The 20,507-nt window shown below is 39.7% G+C and overlaps 1 protein-coding gene across 40 annotated transcripts in view; it reads right to left on the reverse strand.

The window, feature by feature from the left end:
- Positions 1-20,507, reverse strand: part of LOC144283320 (uncharacterized) — a 297,695-nt gene that overhangs the window by 153,024 nt on the left and 124,164 nt on the right. The window lies entirely within an intron of this gene.

Genomic DNA, 20,507 nt, shown 5'->3' on the forward strand with positions numbered 1-20,507 from the left:
AAAAAAAAAAAAAGTATGGAACCTCCATATGAATATGTGGTAGATAATTCAAAGATGAATGGGTCTGGAGCACACAAAAGATCTTAGGGCAGGATATTTATGTTCCGGTATCTTCTGTTTACAATACAAGGTAAAACTCAAGGGAGCGAATGAGAGTAATTTATTTATTCATGGAATCTGTATTGAGGCAGAGGGCTACATGCTGGAATAAGAGAACCCAAAGTCAAAATTCTTAAGGAATATCAACATTTAATGTGTAGAAATAGAAGAAATTAAGAGCTTTTTTAAGAAGGCATTTAAGGGTTTTTAAAGATTTATTTTATTTGTTTATTTTATAGAGTGACAGAGACAGGGAACTGGGGGAGGGGCAACAGAAGAGAGAAGGAGAGAGAGACGCAGATTCCCTGCTGAGCATGGAACTCCTTACAGGGCTCCATCACACAACCCTGAGATCATGACCCCAGCTGAAATCAAGAGTCAGATGCCTAACCAGCTGAGCCACACAGGCATGCCAGAAGAAATTGAGTTTTACACATTGATCAACTTAGTATTTCTAGGTCAGCATTTCGCAGTTCTATTGCTGAGAGATTTGGACATATTTATTTAAGGGACTCCAATTGTCTTTTATACCTTTGCACCTTCTTCTCAGTTTCTAGCATTATAGAGTGCTATTCACATTCTTTTTTTTTTTTTTATGATAGTCACACACAGAGAGAGAGAGAGAGAGAGAGGCAGAGACATAGGCAGAGGGAGAAGCAGGCTCCATGCACCGGGAGCCCGACGTGGGACTCCATCCTGGGTCTCCAGGATCATGCCCTGGGCCAAAGGCAGGCACTAAACCGCTGCGCCACCCAGGGATCCCTGCTATTCATATTCTTAACCTATTATCCAGTTACCTGAACTACCTAAGTTAGGATTTAGATTGCTTTAGCAGACACCACTAGTCACCTGCCCAACATCCATCTCTCCTAGCAGAAGTTTGATTTCATTGAGGTTTTCACGCAAGTTCAAAATGGTCACCAGTGATCCCTACTTCCCAGTATTCACATCCTTGTATAAATCCTTCCCCTGTAGTTTGGGCCAGGCTGATAGAACTCATGTCAAATGAACAGAACATGGAAAAAATGATGCAATGTCACTTCTGAAACTAGTTTATAGAAAGATGGTAATTTCCATGTTGGGAGTTTTTCTATACTCTCTCATATCATTGCTTCGGTGAAAGGCAGCTGCCATGATGTGACGGAGCTCTGTGGAGAAGCCGCATGGCAAGGGAATGAGGCCTGCCAACAATCACTGAGTGAGCTTGGAAGCAGACTTCTCCCCAGTCAGGCTTTCACACGAAGCCACAGCTTTGGTCAACAACTTTGCAACTTGACTTAGCCTGAGTCAGAGGTGTCCAAATGAACCATGTGCTTAGATTTCTAGTCTACAGAGCTATGAGATGATACATATTTGTTGTTTGAAGCCACCATGTATTAAGACAACATGTTATGGATAAGCAGATAACTTATACAGTGAATAATACATTTAACTTATATACTTTGAACTTATGGAACAGATAAGCTCTACATCTATAGCTCTTGGTGTTTTCCACCCAAATCAACTGTCACATGCCTTTCGCTGCTATCATTTTAAATGTGTCTGTGGCTGGGACAGAGTGTTTGTAGGAAAATCACAAGGTCATGCTTCATTTTACTCTCTACACACCATCCTACACATGCCCCATGTGCTGAAAATAATATTTTATATATTAATTAATCAGAAGTAAGGTGTAGCAGAAAGAAAGTGACCAATGGACTCGGGCAGATATCAGTGCAAATCCCAACCTCCTCACTTGAATGACTATGGTCAAATCAATCCCTATGAACTTAGGTTTCATCATTCACAAAGTGCTGATTAGTGGTGTAACAAGAAAAGTACTTGACGCAATTGGACCACAGACCAGGAGTTCCTTACCTAGCTTGGAAACTTCGGAGAAGGCATTTCAGATCAAATGTCATGTAAGCAAATGCAAGAAGGATGAGCAGAGGTTACCAAGAAAAAATGAGAAGGAATAGCATTCTCAGCAAAGACAGTAGCTTATACCTTGGACATACTGAAACATTGTGTGATTTGCAAGGAGAGGAGCAACTGATGAGTCTACAGAGATTGACAGGATTCGGATCATGAACTCGATGGCGGAAGAATCTTAGACTTCTTTGCAAGGGTGATTAGGAGTCATTGAGTGTTTTAAGCAGGAACAGTAAAATAATTAGATTTGCATCTTGGAAATATCACTCTATGCCTGGTAAATACAGAGGCCTGCAAACTTTTTTGTAAAGTGTTAGTAAATATTTTGCATTCTGTGATCCATACAGTCTCTACCACAAGTGTTCAATTCTGCTATTGTAAAGCAAAAGTGGCCATAAATGATATATAATGGATGGGCATGGCTGTACTTAAATAAAACTTTATTTACAAAAATAGACAACAGACAGTATTTCACCCACAGGCTGTAGTTCACTGATCCCTGGTATAAAGGTACAGAAGGAAGTCAAGCATAGAGACTGGGAAATATTTGGAAGAACAATTAGTTAATTGCTTAATTCATTCATGTAGCACATATGTAAAAAATGCTTTGTATGTCCTGGGAACTCTTCTAGATACTCAGGCTATAGTGATAATAAAAAAGAGAGACATAGTTCTTCTTCTAGTAAAGTTACAATGTAGCAAATAAGAACAATGAAGTGGGGATCCCTGGGTGGCTCAGCGGTTTAGTGCCTGCCCAGGGTGTGATCCTGGAGTCCCAGGATCGAGTCCCACATCGGGCTCCCTGCATGGAGCCTGCTTCTCCCTCTGCCTGTGTCTCTGCCTCTCTCTCTCTCACTCTTCTCTGTGTGTGTCTCATGAATAAGTAAATAAAATCTTAAAAAAAATAAAATAAAAAGAAAAGAATGAAGTGAAATTAACCTTAATAATAAGCTTTGTAGGATGCCTGGATGGCTCAGTCCATTAAGCATCTGATTCTTGGCTTCAGCTCAGATTATGATCTCAGGGTCATGAGGGTGAGCCCTATGTCAGGCTCCACACCGAGCATGGAGATTCCTTAAGGTTTTCTCTCTGTCTCTCTCTCTCTCTCCCTCTGCCCCTCCCCTCTGTTCACATGCTCTCTTTCTCTTTCTAATAAATAAGATAAGCTTCATAAGCTAAAACCATGAAATGCATATAAATCATCATCACTATAACGATTTAATATTTGATATGATTCTTTTCCTAAAAGACCATTTAAAAAAAAAAAAAACATCATGTCAAGCATATATCCACTGACTAACTGCATAGAAAGACTTAAATTATAGACAGGTCCAGGCAAATGAACCTAGAAGAGAATTTAGGAGACATGCCAAGAACTCTGTAGTGATTTTCTATATGTGACCACCTCTGACACTCAGAGTGTCTTTTCAAGCTGTCCATTATTGGTTCCATTTTACAGATGTGAAAAAGTGGCCTACGGGAGTCTCCTCACTACCTAGGTCCTAGGGAGCTGGAATTTAGATTCTAAAGAGGACTCTCTTCCCCTCCTTCCACATCGCTAGCTTGAGACTAACACAGGCAAAGCAACCGGGAGCTGTAAGCATGAGCTAAGCAAAGGCTTGGGATGAGCCCCTCAGGGTCCCACAAAGAACTCGGGACCAGCCTGGGAACTGAAATCAGGAATCCCAATTGCCACTTCCTGCTTCTAATCACTTTCCCAAGAGAGTTGTCCCAGCTGTTCCTGAGCAGAAGGAAGGCTGAGAGAATCTTTTAAAAATCCAAGCCCTTGTTATAAATTTAGACTTCAGGGAAGGAAAAGAAGAAGAAAAAAAGAAATTGTTGGCTGAAGAAAGTGATGTTTCCCATTCGTCAGATCAAGGGCAGCGGACAGAGGAAGAGAAAGTAAATTCGGTCACTTTGAGTGCTGGCCCCGAGGCCATGAAGCCCCAGCGTGCCCTGAACGCTTGCCCACCCCACTCCGAGGGAATGTGGTCATGCCCAGAAATACGTGGCTATACAAGGAAGGCTTCTGTTTCTTCCTAATGAGTTGATTATATCCTGTCAGAAGAATTGTAAGGCCATCAAATGTCAAGTCAATTTTCTCAAACATATTATTTTCATAGCAGCTGGGTCTGACTAACTGTTGAAACAGAGCATCCTATTGTTACATTTCACTGAGAATGTTAAAGTGGAACTCAATTTAAAAAGGAAGAAAAAAATCTGACAGGACACATGATCCTGATTCATGCAAGTTTACAATTTGGTATTTAGAGGCCAATTTTATTAAGATCATTTGGTCACTTAGCTCACAATGAACTAATAATGAAAAGGGAAATAAATGAGTAACTTGTTATTTGCCCACAAGAGCCACTTTCTCAGAAGGTGGGCCAGATGTCTCTATTTACTGCTCTACCCATGGAGGGTAGGTGGGTGAGCTAGGAGGTCCAAAGCGCTGGGTTCTAATCCTTCCACTTCCCACACATGCCGCTGAATGAATCTGGCTTACCACATTCTCAAAAGACAGGAAAGTATCAGGACGGGACAAATGAACTTGAGCATCAGACAACCAGAGCCTTAGCTTACTTATGTGCCGAACGGTCCTAAGTGAATTTAGGAATCAGGCACAGCAGTTAACTACAGAAGAGTTTTTAAAGGAATTTAATGATGTAAGATACATAACATGTTGGTTCAGAAGAAGCGATCATTAAAGGGTAGTGATAACAATGATGGTGACAATGATACTAGTGAGGAAAATGGAAAAAGAGGAGGAATTCTGTAAAACATGTCCAGGACCAACCAGACAGTGAGTAAGGAAGCCATGAAATGTGAAGCTGGAACTAAAAGGCAGCCTCCAATTTTACAGCGATTCATGTTTGCATTGGACAAGTTGCACGTGTACAGGGTCAAGTGTGATGCCAGGAAGATACATCTTCCTCCAAGAATTAGATCATGTTTCCCTCCACCCAAAACCCAATTCTCATCACCAAATTTTATTACAGATACTCTATTTGGCTTTCACTTGTTTCCTTTCTTTCTTTTTTCCTTCCTTCCTTCCTTCCTTCCTTCCTTCCTTCCTTCCTTTCTTTTTTTTTTTTTTTTTTTTGGTACAATTTGTTTATGTGGTGGGGAGACTTCTAAACAGCCCCCAAGATTCCTAACCCCCTACCCCCATGTACTTATACCTCCCATTTATTCAGCCAAACAGGAACATACGGCTATAAAGGGACTTTGCAGATATAAATAAGGTCCCACATCAATTGGCCTGAAGATTAAGAGAGTATGAGGGTACGCCTGACCTAAACACACGAGCCCTTGAAAGGCAAAGGGTTTTCTCCAGCTTGCAGCAGAAGAGAAGGTCAGAGATTCAAAGCACGCCAGTGATTCTACACATCACTGCTGGTTTGAAGACAGAAGGGGCTATGCAGCAAAGCATGCAAAAGGCCACTAGAAGCTGAGAGCCAGCAAAAGAAACCTAAATCCTATGATCATAAGGAGCTGAATTCTGCAAATAGTAAGAATAAGATTAGAAGAGGATTTTTTTTTCTTACAGCCTGGAGATGAAAATTCAGTGTGGCTGACATCTTCATTTCAACTCCATGGTACCCTGGGCAGAGGAATCAGCCATGTCATGCTGGACCACTGACATAGAGAATGTGAGCTCAATAATGGGGTTGTGCTAAGCCACTGATTTTCTAGATATCTGTCACATAGCAGTGGAAACTAATAAAAGTTGTCTGCATGGCTCTAGAGTCAAAAAGTTGCTCTGTGTTCTCTGGCCTCTACTGAGTAATCCTGTTTATCTATCTAGGCTGAGAGAAGGAAAATGAACAGTAATAACTCTAATCATCATAGCTAAACACATATGTGTCACATGCACACACACATGTATTCACAGGCCTTGCCTCAAAATATCAGAATAACTTTTTAAAAATATTTTATTTATTTATTCATGAGGGACACACAGAGAGAGAGAGAGATACAGGCAGAGGGAGAAGCAGGCTCCCTGGGAGCCCAACACAGAACTTGATCCCAGGACCCTGGGATCATGACCTGAGGCAAAGGCAGATGCTCAACCACTGAGCCACCCAGGTGCCCCAAAATAACAGGATAATTGAGGCAAAGGTATATATTATAACTGAAGTACTTTAGCATATTGCCCTCATTTTCCTTCTCACAGCCAGCACACCATTTCCTCAGTAAGTACTTAATTCAGTAAGTACAATTACCATATGCTGGGCTCTAGGAGAGACCACAGGGATGGAACCCACACACAGTTAGTTCTTCAAAGAGATCAGTGAACAGTGCAAGTAAGCAGGGAGATAAGGGGCATTGTAGAGAAAGGAATGTAACCCAGTCCTCGAAATCGAGGAAGGCTTCCAAGAGAAAATTGTTTCGAAGCTGAAACCCGAGGAATTACTTGCTCAACACTGATGTGAAGGGAAGCAAATGCTTCCAGGAAGCAAGAATATGATGTAAAGACTACCGACAATGATGAAGGCCAGAGCCCTCTAGAAGGGCTGCAGGGGTGGGGTGAGAAGAGAAACTGCAGAGAGGAGCAGAGATAAGTTCGTAGAGTGAAATCCTCTGTAAGGAATTCAGAATTCTTGCTGAAGTCAAAGGAAATCCATGAAGACTAATAAGTAGGCAAGCAACAATATCAGCCTTGCTTAACCAAAGATCAGTCACCTTGCTGGAACTTGCAGAATGGTTCAAAGAGGGGCACTCAACACTGAAGACAGTAGCCATTCCAGTAATCCAAGTGAAGCTGACAAAAGAACAGTGGTCTGAACTAAGGCTGTGCCAGTGGATGGAAAGAATAGAGAATTGAGAATTCTCATTTTAGATTTTTCAGACATCTGGCTTGGGAAATGGATTGGGTAGGAATGCCAATCAATGATATGGGCACCATGGAGAAGAAACCATTTGTGTGGTGAAGGGAGAATGGGGGAGTAGATGGACAGTAATGGGTTTGGTTTGGGTCATGTTGGATTTTAGGTGTTCATGGGAAAGTGAAATGGATATATGGGGTAGGAAGCTACATGGGGGAGTTTGGCAGAGCCGTATGTGACTCATTATATATAATCTCTTGTTTTTATGGGTTGTAAACACTAAAATCATGAATTCCTTAGCTGCATCACAAATTTCTTAAACGTTTTTTGTCTCAGTTCTTCCTCCAGTTAATTGAAGTTGGTTAAACTTTGAGGAAAGAACAGTTGATGAAAACTGGAATATCATCTGCATTGCCATCACAATTAGTCCCCTCCTTTCCCTTCAGGTGGATGGATGGATGGACAGTGCATTCACTGGAGATTTTAAGGGAAAGGAACACAGAATCATTCAGAATGCAGAAAGCCCCAAAGAGAGCAGATCAATGTGTAAGACATGGTTTCCTTTTATTAAACCTATTGTTTCCTATTATTAAATAGCTAATAAGAACACCTGTTACTTATGCTCTAAAATTAAAATCAGGATAAGTAGGGAATCAAGTCCACCTTAGAAAATAAGCAGTCCCCTTAGAGAAGTACTCCCTGATGTCTATGCTCTCGAGTCTTATAAAAAATAAAAGCAACGTGGTTCCATGGCTTTAGTAAAACAGCGACCAAGAAAGAACATCTTCCATTAGAAACATTCTACCTAGGTTTCATTTTATATAGTCATGTATTGAACAAATATTAAGGCTTGATGCAATCAGTAAACAATGACGAGTAGAGGCATAATGTCATGTGAAATAAGATCTTAGATGCTAGGATGGCATAGACCTGGGTTTACATTCTAGCAAATCTAAAGTATTTGCTGGATATGCAATCTTGGACAAATTGTATATTCATTCCAAAGACTGGTTTTCTCATGTCTAAAATAGAATAATAGACCTCATCTCATACAACTGATGTTAGCATTTGGTGAAATAATGCGTGGAAAGAACTTTGTATGACATTATTTACGTTATCACTTTTATTATCATTACTTGTATTCATTCCTTTATGAAGGGCTTCTGACATCTGTTATTAAACTCTAAAGCTCTGCTAACTTCAGCAGCACATGCGCTAACCTCCAGAGCTAATATTCTATAATTCTATAATACATCTAATATACATGGAGATTAAATGTTTGTGGCATATGCAAACACAAAATAATACATAAAACAATAAGTGTAATATATTTTAATTGGTTACTATGTGCCACATAGATATTCCAAGTGTTTCTTTTCTATTTATCTATACAACACTGAGTGCAAAAATGGGTCATAAACAGAGCTGATCAATCTCAAATCACACCAAACCACAATAATGTGATGAACATCCAAATTAACTACCTTATGTATCAGTGTATGTGTGTAGGTAGGTAGGTAGGTAGGTAGGTAGGATTTATATGTATTTTTTTCAAGTGTTAAACTTACCAACCATTACATTGTTGAATCTCCAACACTTGACCTTGGGCTTCTATGAGCCTAGCATGCGTGTTAAATCAACAAACTAAGAAATTTATTGGAAGAACAACCACCAAGAGCATTTAATAGTGCTCTAAACTAGACATATCTAACTCTCCTTTTTTTTTTTTCTTTCTTTCTTTTTTTTTTTTTAAAGAGAGGGAGGGCAGGGAGGGCCAAAGCGAGACAAAGAGAGAGAATCTTAAGTAGGCTCCACACTGGGTGTGGCACTTCATGCAGGGCTCAATCTCATGACTCTGAGCAAAAATCAAGGGTTAACGCTTAACTGACTGAGTCACCCAGGCACCTCAAATTCTATGTATTTCTTAAAAATTACATAAAACAATGACATCAAAATATTCAAGCTTTAATCAATGACTATTCCACTATAGCTAAAATTCACTGAGTGCTTAACCACAGGCGGGCACTTGACAAGCATTTTACATGCATTTAATCCTCAATACCACTTTCTGAATCGGAAATTATTTTTATTGCTTTCCTGATAAAACGGAAATTTAAGAAAGCTAAATCTACCACACTTGTGGTAAGAGATAAGAATTGAGCCAAGACTCAAAAATGATTCAGAACTAAATCCAAAGCCCCTTCTCTTAAAGCCACTTGGTTTTTCTGCATTCCTCTCCTACTCTTAAATATGTATAATTTTTCATAAATTATTAATTTAGTATTAACTTTTTGGCTTGAACACTACTTTCAGATTCCCTGAGAAATGTATTGGCCAGATTAGATAAATAAGAGCAAGAAGAAGCAAAAAAAGGATAAACTTGTGGGATCAGAGAAGAGACTTGAGCTGGTGCTGAAGGGCATTTTGGCAGATGCTGTCACATGCCTACCCAGTGCCCAGAGCACCTTCCTTCTTTGCCAAAAGAACCTGTGATGTGCTCACTTCTGGATGATTAACCATTATCATCTTCTGTTCTATTTTCCTTCTAGCTATGGTTCAAATTTTAGAAGAAGCTTCTGAGGCTTCCAGAAAAGATTTTATTTTCCTGAAAAGAAAGTCATGACTGCTGCTTTCCATCATCTTTTTAAAAAGATTTTATTTATTTATTTGAGAGAGAGAGAGAGAGCAGGAGTGGGAGAAGGGGTTGGCGGAGAGGGACAAGCTAACTCCACACTGAGTACAGAGTCCAAATTGGGGCTCGACCTCATGACCCTGAGATCATGGCCTCAGCCAAAACCAAGAGTCAGATGTTTAACCAACTGAGCCATCCAAGTACCCCCTTGTCCACCACCTTAACTTGAACATAGAAATGATGTCTAGAGCTGCATTAAACACCTGAGTCTGTTAGAGAAGAGCCAAGTAAAACATAATTGAACCTTGACATAACTGGACCCTTGAACTAGCACTACCTCTCAAGTTTCTTGTTAGATGAAAACCACTATTAATCAAAGTTCTTGTTGCTTGGATCCAAAGACATTTCTACCTGATAAAGTTATACCAGCTGTGGCTAAATACAGAGATGGAGGTATTAGTATGAGACTTCATAGTAAATGCAACAAAAGATTTGTACCAACTTTAGTATTTAATGAGTTTTGTTTTGTTTGTTTTTCCTGCCACTTTCAAGTGGTTTTTCTAGGTATGGTGCAATGTCCCTCAAGAGATGAAAGTTAGCTCCTTAAATGACCCAATAGAAGCCAGATCCAGCTTCATAGTTTGAAGACTAAACTATGCCATAAAATAACACATAGCTAAATACTTCAGAGCACTGAATGATAGCAGAACCAACCAAGGGCTTTGTGGAAAACTGACTCTGGCTCTTCATATGGGTCTAATTCACTGCCCCTTGGTACCTCAGCATGTAATAGGCACAATAAAGTTTCAATGCAATAGACCCAGCTCATAAAGTTTCCATTTCCACCAGGACTTTTCCTAATGTAAAACTGGACACCCCAGCAACACATTCACTGTCTGCAAGTGTTAAAACTGTGGTTAAAGCTGAATATTAACAGCATTTCACACTTGTGCTGTCATCTGGATTATATAACAATGTGCAGAGTTTATAAACAGCAACTGCTCATTTTTGTGGTTGGCTTTTTACTGGATGTGCCCAAGAACCATCTGACTAAATAAGTTGGAAGCAATGAGATTGAGCATAAGGGAGCACTGACATTTTTTGGCACATGCAAAACCAAGTCCTACAGAAACTCACAAAAGAGAAACCTACTAGAAAAGTCTTTATACCCCTGAGCAATAGTCAAAATACCACAGAAATATAAATGTGAGTTTTCTTGTAGATTGACTCTGCCTTCTGAGAGCATCTCACACATGTTCTACTACACCATTTTGCTTCAAGAACACTGTTGCACCATAATACTGAAATATTGGATAATGGTGTTGTCTAAAGGTAAGTCACTTTTAGAAGGTAGATATTGAGTAATAAAAGTACCTGTCAAAAAAAATCATTGTTGTATGTATTGATTCCCAAGAACAAAGCATTTTACTTTTGCCTCACAGATGACCTATTATTATTTCATGGAATGATGGAATATCTTTAGAAATATTTTTGTAATACTAGCTCTGAGAATTGAAGGGAATGTAATTTCCTAAGACTATGTCCCAGAGACAATTTAGGGAATTTGAAAGGCAAAAATAATCCACCCAGGGAGATGAGAAAAGATGAGTAAAGTTACCAAATATTGTACACGGATAACATCTTTAGGGAAGAACAAGTAGAAGTAGAGAGTTAGATATGTATGACTGAAGGGTCCTATATGCTACTGAAGATACTGTTCTGATATAAATATACAGTTGGCTCTTGAACAATGTGGGGCTAGGGGTACCCCTCCAACCCACATCACTAAAAATCCAGGTATAACTTTTGACTCCCCCTAAATTGTATTAATAGCCTACTAGTGACTGGAAGTCTTGCTGATAACATGAACAGTAGATTGACAGATACTCTGTTTGCTCTATGTATTATACATTGTATTCATATAATAAAGAAAGCTAGAGAAAGGAAAATGTTATTAAGAAAATCATAAAGGAATTATATTTACAATACTATATTGCATTTAGCAAGAATAATCCACATATAAGTGGACCAGTGCAGTTCAAATGTATGTTGTTCAAGGGTCTTCCTGCAAAACATATATATTTAAATGTATTGATGCATCAATAAGCAAATATTCACTCAACATCTAATGACTACATTAGAATTTGTGAGAAGAAGCCTGTAAAGGTGCTTCCATCGTTGCTTTTGGCCTGTGGGTCTTCTGATACAACTGTGGAGTCAAGGTGCAAAGTCATAAAAAGACATAAGCAACAGAAGCCACTCAAAAGATGTTCTGTTAGATCGTGGGATAAAAGGCAAATGCAATGATTTAACTTATAAATGTTAATCAAGCTTTATTGTATAAATCTGAATAGCATTTAGTTCTGGGGTTAGAATGAAAAATAAGACCTGGCCGACCTCGGGGCATTCACAGCATGCTATGGAGAAAGTCTTGCTGCTTTACTTAGATCCTTGGGTTGCAATCTTTTTATGTCCATTCCCTGCATCAAGTCTTATACTTAACTCATGGTTTCAAGGTTTCAGCTTCCTCATAACATTTATTTATCCTGCCCTCTCACAATTCTGACTCCGTATGAATAGCCTAGCCCAAATCCCAATATGTCCTCCAACCTGATTCTACCTCACAGCTTCCCCTATACATCACTTTCAAAACTTTAAGCTGCTCCCCACCTAACTTATCCCCTCCATGTTGCCTGCATCAAATTCCAAAGAGAGGACACTTACTGAATACAACCATGTTTTCAGGACAGGACATACTTCGGGGTACTTATATCCTGTAGGTTAACACTCCCTGCTTTCAAGGACTCTGGCTGGTCCAATACCATGACATACGGTTAGTACAAATGTGGGGTTTAAGGGACCAGCAGGATTTCCAGGTAGTTGAAAGCTCAGGAGTTGGCGAACTTTCTGTAAAGGGCCAGACAGTAAATATTTTAGGTTTCACAGACCAAGAAACAATATTTGGGATACTTATTTAACAACTTATATCACTTAAATGACAATTTATGTAACGTAGAGTACTATATAACAATCATTTAAAAACATAACCATTTTTAGCTGTCAGAGTACAGGCCATAAAAATCAAATAGGCCAGATTCAGCCCATGAGCTATCATTTGCCAAACCCTGGTCTACCTTAAGATGTGGTATTGGAATACACATATTTTACTTCTCAATATATAAATCATTCTTTCAGGGGTGATAGGTAGCCTTATTGAGCTCCACCATTCACAGAGTCCAGGCTTGCCTTCTCTACTTGGGTTGTACTTGCTATCAAATGGAATTAGGTGACTGGGTTCACCCAGAAGCTGATCCTGAGACAAGGATTTGAGAGCAAGTAGTTTATTTAAGAGGCAATACTAGTGGATACTCGTAGGGAAATGGCGAAGTCATTGAAGAAAGAAGGCAGTTTCTAAAGGGTGTACTGGTAAGCCAGTTACGACTATGGAGACCTAGAGCTTAGTTCTCCTGGGAACTCTAGTAGGAGTCAGCACAAAATTCACACCTCAGAGTCTTCTCCTTCAGGGTGAGGGAGCTGGGGGTACTCATTCACCATCTCCCATCAGCCACTGGTTGGGGAACTCCCAATATTATTTCTCAAATACATCTAGCCTTCCTGATATTCAGACAATCAAGAGCTTCAGCTAAAGAGATTTATAATTTCTATTTAGGAGTGATGTAAAAAGGATAGGACAAAATGATTTGCATGAATGAGACTGTGTTTTTCAATAAAACATCTCATTTTCTACCTATTTGCCCAACCTACATTTGATTCCAAAAAGCATACACTTGCATAAAACACCCCCATCATTAACTACCATCTAAGCAGGGTGAGGAGCTCTATTATTTAATCTGCTGGGTAATCTTGTTAAGCTTCTGCCCCAAGGTTTCTTTTTCTTTTTCTTTCTTTCTTTCTTTCTTTCTTTCTTTCTTTCTTTCTTTCTTTCTTTCTTTCTTTCTTTCTTTCTTTTTCTTTATTACAGTTTTCATCTTGTTTTCTCTCCTAGAAAATGGGTTAATATCTCCCTGAGAAATCCACCTTGTTTTCCTGGGGACGAAAAGTGATATTAAAAACCACGTGCATAAATCTGGCACATTGTAGACACCCAAGAAATGTTATTCTGCTTTTTTCTTCCCGCCCACTTATCCTAGAGGACGTCTATTATTTTCCTACCCCATCCGTGATTAGGAATCCTTTTGTGAACCAGAGGCTAGAAATCTTGCACTGATTGGAATATGGCAGCCATTCAACATCTCCCCTGTCTGCTCTCACTAAGTTCATCTGACCCAATGGGAATGGAGAATCTCAGACTGCTCCATGGGTCACTCTGGAAAATTCTAAATTGAAACTTTCTTGAGAAAAGAGACATTACCTCAGAACTTCCACATGCAGCTATTATGGCGTTTCTGTTTATATGAATGGATATTTTCACCAGATATTGGAAAAATGCTAAAGCTCGAATCCAGTGCAATAAAGGCAACCCACTTAGCCGTTAGCTCATGGGATAATGAAAAATATAGTTGAAATTAGACAAATGCTCCACCAGGAATTATGGCCAGGATAAATTATCATTTCAAGAAAAAAAGATAAAGAAACAACAGATTGCTGTCACTTTTCCTTCTTGCCAGTGTCTTTGAAAGATAGACTAAAAGTCTCGGATGAATACCTTAAACTCCAAATGACCATGAGAGATTAAGGAAGCCTCATGCCTTTGCTGATTGGATGGATAAATGAATATTCAAGGGTTTTTTTTTTCTTCTGTGAATAAATCAGTGGAATAGTAACGGAGGAGGGCTTCAGAATGCTTCTGAAGGGTAGGCACTTGAAGAAAACAATGAGCAATTAGAAGTGAAGTTTGGGGAGAGGATATTTTTGGTTAAAAGGAAAGTACAGAGAAAGGCATAGAAAGAACAAAAAAGGACCATTCATCTCCCATGTGAAGAACCGTCTCCTCACTTTCACATTCCAGCTGGAAGAAGCAGGAGTTTTTTTTTCCCAAATAGAAATCATAAAACTAAAAAATGAAAAGTTCTTCAATCTTGTTTCTAATAACATTTTCTTATTTATTAATGTATTATTCATTTCTCTCTAAAGAATATTTACTTTGGATAAAAATAATGAGCCTATACTTGATTTTATTTTTTTAAACTAGCATAATTCCATAACCTAATACAACTTTTATTTTCCATATGTCTCCACTGCTCTTGTCCAGATAAATTCACATTCATATAATTATTACCAGAGTGTAGATGCTATTTGATATTCCTTTTAGACATTATTTTGTAAATGCTTTACCACTACTATATTTAATTGTTCATAACATTCCATTCAATGAAGAAACCATAATTTAGTTGGATCGCTTGAATGTTTCAATGTTTTTGTTACTGTACAGAAATTTGCAAAGAATATCTCTATTAATATGGCCTTTTATTTCACTTAGTTTCTTTCTTGAGGATGAATTCTCATGAGTGGCATTATTAGATCAAAGGATATTATCTTTATTGTGGTTCTTGATACATATTGCTAATTGTAGCCACAAAACAATTACAAGCTATGCACCATCCAGTAGTACTTTAGCATTCTAATTTCACTGAGCTCTGTGAGCATTGGGTACTATTATTTTTTTTAATTATTGAAAAATTTAGCAGGTATACAAATGATCTGAAGAATCTTAACTTTAATGAACTATTCCCCTACTACTAATTAAGTCTACACATGAATTGTGGTGATTACTTATTTAACAAATATTTGTTGAACACTGGTTTTGTTCTCACTCCATGCATCAAGAACAGGGTGGAAAGACAGGCATAAGGAGAGAGATGACCAGAGCTCTGGACACATAAGGCCTCTGGGCCCTGATTAGGATTCTGACTTTAATTTCAGTGCTGTGGGGAGCCACTGTAAGGGAATAAATGATTTCATGTGATCCCTCTCCATCAAGCACTTTAAAAAATCTTAATGAAGAGATTAGAATCAAAGGCTGGCCTCCAACCCCCAAGAAGCTTGCCTCTAGCCCCGTCCCTACCACTGTGCAGAGACCACAACACCATGACCAATCCTTGCAGAGAGCACTCTCCATCTCAAAACAGAAAGAAAGGAGGGCACCAAGGGGCCCCCTACCCCTGAAGCAGTGCTAGGAGCTCTATATATCCAACCTCATTTTATTCTAACAAAACTCTTGTAAAGCCAGTCCCATTTTTACAAATGAGGAAAACTAAGGCTCGCTATACTCATTTTGGGAAGACCTTCTGTTTATCTTTCTTATTAAGGGAAAGAAATTTAGAAGCCATAGCATTCTCAAGGAGCTCTGATAGAATTAGAACCATTTTTACCCTGCCTTACCCATTTTTAAAATCTCCAGGGTATCTTCATTATTTCCACCTTGTGGATGGACACCAGGGTACTCCATGCCTCACAAAACGGGCCCACTGGGTGAACTGGTCACCACCTACACTCTTTACCCATCTCATGTGCATTTAGAACTTCCAAAAGAGGTTGCCTGGATCTAAGAAGAGTAAATTCACAGAACTAGGAATATGTGAAATTGGAGATCCAAATCTATATTGTCTCTTATGATTTCAAACAAGCCCCCTCCACTCCCTGGATCTCAATTCCTCAAATATGCCAGGCAAGGACAGGGAGATAAACCAGAGGACCTCCAGGGATCACTCCTGTTTTAATGATCTATAACAAAACTCTCCCAGTGGTCTGCACACAACCAGGAAGGAACAAGGCTGAGAGCTATTTCTCCCCAGAAATGTGATTCTATAGTTTCAGTTTCCTGGAACAACTGAAGAGTGTGGTAATAGAATCCATGGAGAGAGACTTTCTGTGGCTAATATTCCAAAGCTTTCTAAGTGCAGTAATAAACAGAGCACATCTTGGTGACACAGAAATTATGAGGCAGAGACCATAATAATAACTCATGTCTGCTTCTATTCACCAGAATAGACAAGAGACGCTTCCACTCCCAAGACATCAGAGCAAGAGAAAAAGAAATAATTCCATTAGTTGCCGCCACATGTATTTTGCTTTATGCTACTTTTTTTCCCTGCCACCCACTAAAGGGAAACCCAATCATCTGCAGAAGGTGCCTTATGTCTAGGAATAAGTGGTGGTTAATTAACTGAATCACATGAAGCTAGACATCATGTTTTCCATGCTGGAAAGCAAAGCTTCTGTTTACTAGGCATCTTTGGTTTGCAGCAATATACAACCCATAACTGGAATACAATTTTGAATACGTCATGCTGGCAAAAGATTCCCCAAATTCTGAAAGTTTCAGGAAAACTAGGTGATCGCATTAGACAAACTTACTTTCTCATCTCTTCCATCTCAGCATTCCTGTCCCTGAAATAATTCTTGGGAGATTTTTATCTAACTTCTGCTGATTACACCAACAGACATGGAACTTGGCTACTTTACTATTTTGTGATTCATCCCATTCTATTTTGTGTGACAGTTTCCAATGATCAGAGTGATGTATGCTGTCTTGGTCCTGCTGGAGTCGGGCAGGAAGCATTTATTCTTTGACTGCTTGGCTGTTCAAGGTCATGGGATGAGCCTGACATCTTCTAAGTCTTCTTTTCCCCCTCTGAAGCATGCACAATTCCTGGACCATTCCTGGCTGGACAAATCTCTGATCCTGTCCCCATCACACTCACACTTCCTGAAGGGGTACCCCCTGGCCATCACACACTCTAGCAGAAAACACTCTACAGGGATCCCTGGGTGGCGCAGCGGTTTGGCGCCTGCCTTTGGCCCAGGGCGTGATCCTGGAGACCTGGGATCGAATCCCACGTCGGACTCCCGGTGCATGGAGCCTGCTTCTCCCTCTGCCTGTGTCTCTGCACCTCTCACTCTCTCTCTCTGTGACTATCATAAATAAATAAAAATAAAAAAATAAAGAAAACACTCTACACTTACCACCAATGTGAGCTGTGTCAGTGAAATTTTTGGAATTCTCGCCTCTTGTAATCAGCACACTCCAACTCTCTTAACCTCCCCTCAGCCTGCCTTATCCTTTTTTCAGCACCTGTGGCATGCATTTGGCCTGTGTTCAGTCCTATTGTCAATTCGTGAGCTTTGCTCTCTCTCGAAGGCAGGAGCAGGGATATATTGAGAATCCAATGCTGGTTCATTACTACGTAGAACAGAATAGAGCCTCTTGACAAAATCATAAATCAGCCCAGACTGTATTTTGGACATGCCCTTCCTTTTTGCTGCTCTTGCCTTTCTGGGTCTTCTCTACCCCCAACACACCTGCCAAGCTTCTCCCCTAAAGTAACATATTGCCATGGTTGAGAGCTTGGTCTGTGGAGCCAGCCTGCCCAAGGGTCATCTCCCAGCTCTGACATTTGCCAGCTCTGCAGATTTCTGAAACTCACTTAATATCTTTGTGTCTTCATGTATAAAATAATAGTGCCTCCCACACTGTGTTCTTATGAGGATTTAATGATCGAATGTATGTAAACCATTTAGGACAGTGCTTGGCAAATACTGAGTGCTGCCTATACCATAACCCTAGCACGTAATTAGGGACAATAAGGCCTGGGGGAAAGAACACTAAGGGTACACTCGTTACCCAGGCTATAGCAACCTATGCCACCTTAGGATTGTTATGTTCTCTTTCAGATCTTCAATTTTTCCATCTATAAAATGGGGAAATCAAATGTGATGCCTGTATTCTGTTCTAACGCTTCCACTATTCAAACTATGATTGCCTGTAAGTCTTCGATTGTCTGGGCCGTGGCATGAGTGGGAAAGCATCCCCAGCCTTGCTGGGAAGTGACAAAAGCTGAGCTCTGACTCCTCTTGTAGGGGTGGCTTTTATCATCCAATCAGATAAAATATAAAGGCAAAGGTGTTTTGTAATTATGGAAGACAAATTGGGGAAGACTTCTAAGGACAGTGGCATCTTTTCAGAGCCTCCTTACATCACATCACATATGCAGCCTTCTCACTCCACAAGCTGCTGTCACTGGTAACATAGGGAAGTGATGCTAAAAACAGCCTGGCAGTCAGGGATGAAGGATTGTGTCATTCTGAGGATTGAAATAGAGAAGAGCATCAACTTTTCTTGGAAATACTTGGTTTTGCATGGGCTTTTGAAAAGCCACACAGTAAACACAGGGAAAAGACAATGCACTGTGGCAGAAAGCCAGAGGTCTGGGGCTGCCTCAGCTACAAAACCAACATGGCACTTAATTAACCTTGGCCATTGTCTGAACCAACCAGAGATGCAGCCTCTTACTTGGCCCAATGGGATAAAAATGCTCTCCCTTTACCTCCACACGGCACTGCAGAAGATTGTAAATGTGAAGACATTTTGAAAACAGGGAAGGACCTTGACTCAGTGACACTGAGGTTCCTGATTCTCCAAGGCTAGAATCCCTGTCCTACAATCTCTTCCATCATTTAGTTCCTGAAGCTAGATCAAAAAGATGCAGCCACTCTAAAAGATGAAAGTGCATTTCTTTTCTCTCCCTGCTCAATGCCCTTCAGTGGATCCCTTGACATCTATAGCTCTTTGTACTATTCACTATCGCTTGGTATGTGACTAGTAATACCTTTGATGATCTAACCATCTCATCTCTTCAGCCTCCTCTCTCTCACATCTGCTCTGAAGCCTAAGATCTAGTAGACTGATCTTCTAATTTCTTGAACATTCTTCAACATTTTCTCCCTCTTTATACTATCTCATCTGTTTAGCTGGCTCCTAATTATCCTCCCCAAGTCCCAGCTTTTTACCTATTTAACCCTTTCCCCAAAAATCCACTAAGCTCTGTGCCCCCAAAGCCCCTGTACTTCTTTACCATGGTCCTCACCACCATCAACTGGAATTACAGGTTTAATAGGTTTTCCTCCATCCTGGACTATGTGAATCTTTGTGCAGAGACTAGATACATCACTTTGACTCTCAGTATCCTCAGTGCTTATCAGAAAGATGCATGTATAATCTCACTCAATAAACAAATGATTTGTATGTTAAAGGTAGATAACATCTTTTCTTGGCGTTATATAAAGCCCTTCCCCTCACCAAAACCCAACTCCCTTTCCTATTTGCTTCTTGATATATCCTTCTAATTCTCCTTATTTCCAGGACTCCTCACTGGCTTGAAGAACCATTCTATTTCAACTCTCCTTGTAATAATACTTAACTTCAATACCACTTCTTCCAAGAAGGTTCTCCAACTCAGTTCTCAGGCAATGAGGCATTTATTTCCTCCACCCTGCAACTTCTTTATGTCTACCAAAAAGAATTACTATCTATATTACTTGTTTACACGCCTATACCACTGAAGTCTAAGACCTGAGAGTGTAGAAATTTGTTCATCTTTGTTTCCCTTCACTTGGTAGTGTCTGAAAGATGAAAATGTCAAGCTTCCCCAAAGATAAGAGACCTACTGATTCTGGAAAGGACTCAGACTACCTGACCCTCATTGATTCTTTCATTCTTTCATTCAACAAATATGTCTTGAGTTTGCTAGGTGATAGAGTCTCGGTGGAAAACAAAAGCCATTCTGTAATCACTTTGAGATAGAAAGCTTATACTTACCACTAATGATATTTTCATTTGTTTGTCTGCCTAAAATTAACTGATACCTTTCTTCTAAAAGACCTCATGAGAATTAGACTTATTTAATTTTGCCAAAGAGTAAGTGAAATCCCACAAAGTACAGGAATTTCATAGTAAAAGGTTAGCTGAAATTAGTGACCACCATGACATTATTCGACTACTTTTTAGTGTCATATTCTTGATTGCATATGCCAACTAGCAACGTATGGCATTTATTGAAATAAACTCTATGGTCATCAAGAGTCCATCAGTGATTACTTGGGGGACTGAAATGGGAATGTGGGAAACCCCCAGAGCCACAAGGCTTTCTGCTTCTTCTCGTGGGAAGACTCTGCTAATGGCATTGTTCCTGTCCTCCCTAGCTTGGGCTGCTCATGCAGACTCATCGCAAACTCCTTCTGCTTTAATATCCAGTGATTGAGTACCACACCACCACGATCATGAGAGAGTCAGGAAA

Source organism: Canis aureus, chromosome 14 (assembly GCF_053574225.1).
Source record: "Canis aureus isolate CA01 chromosome 14, VMU_Caureus_v.1.0, whole genome shotgun sequence".
Classification (NCBI taxonomy): domain Eukaryota; kingdom Metazoa; phylum Chordata; class Mammalia; order Carnivora; family Canidae; genus Canis; species Canis aureus.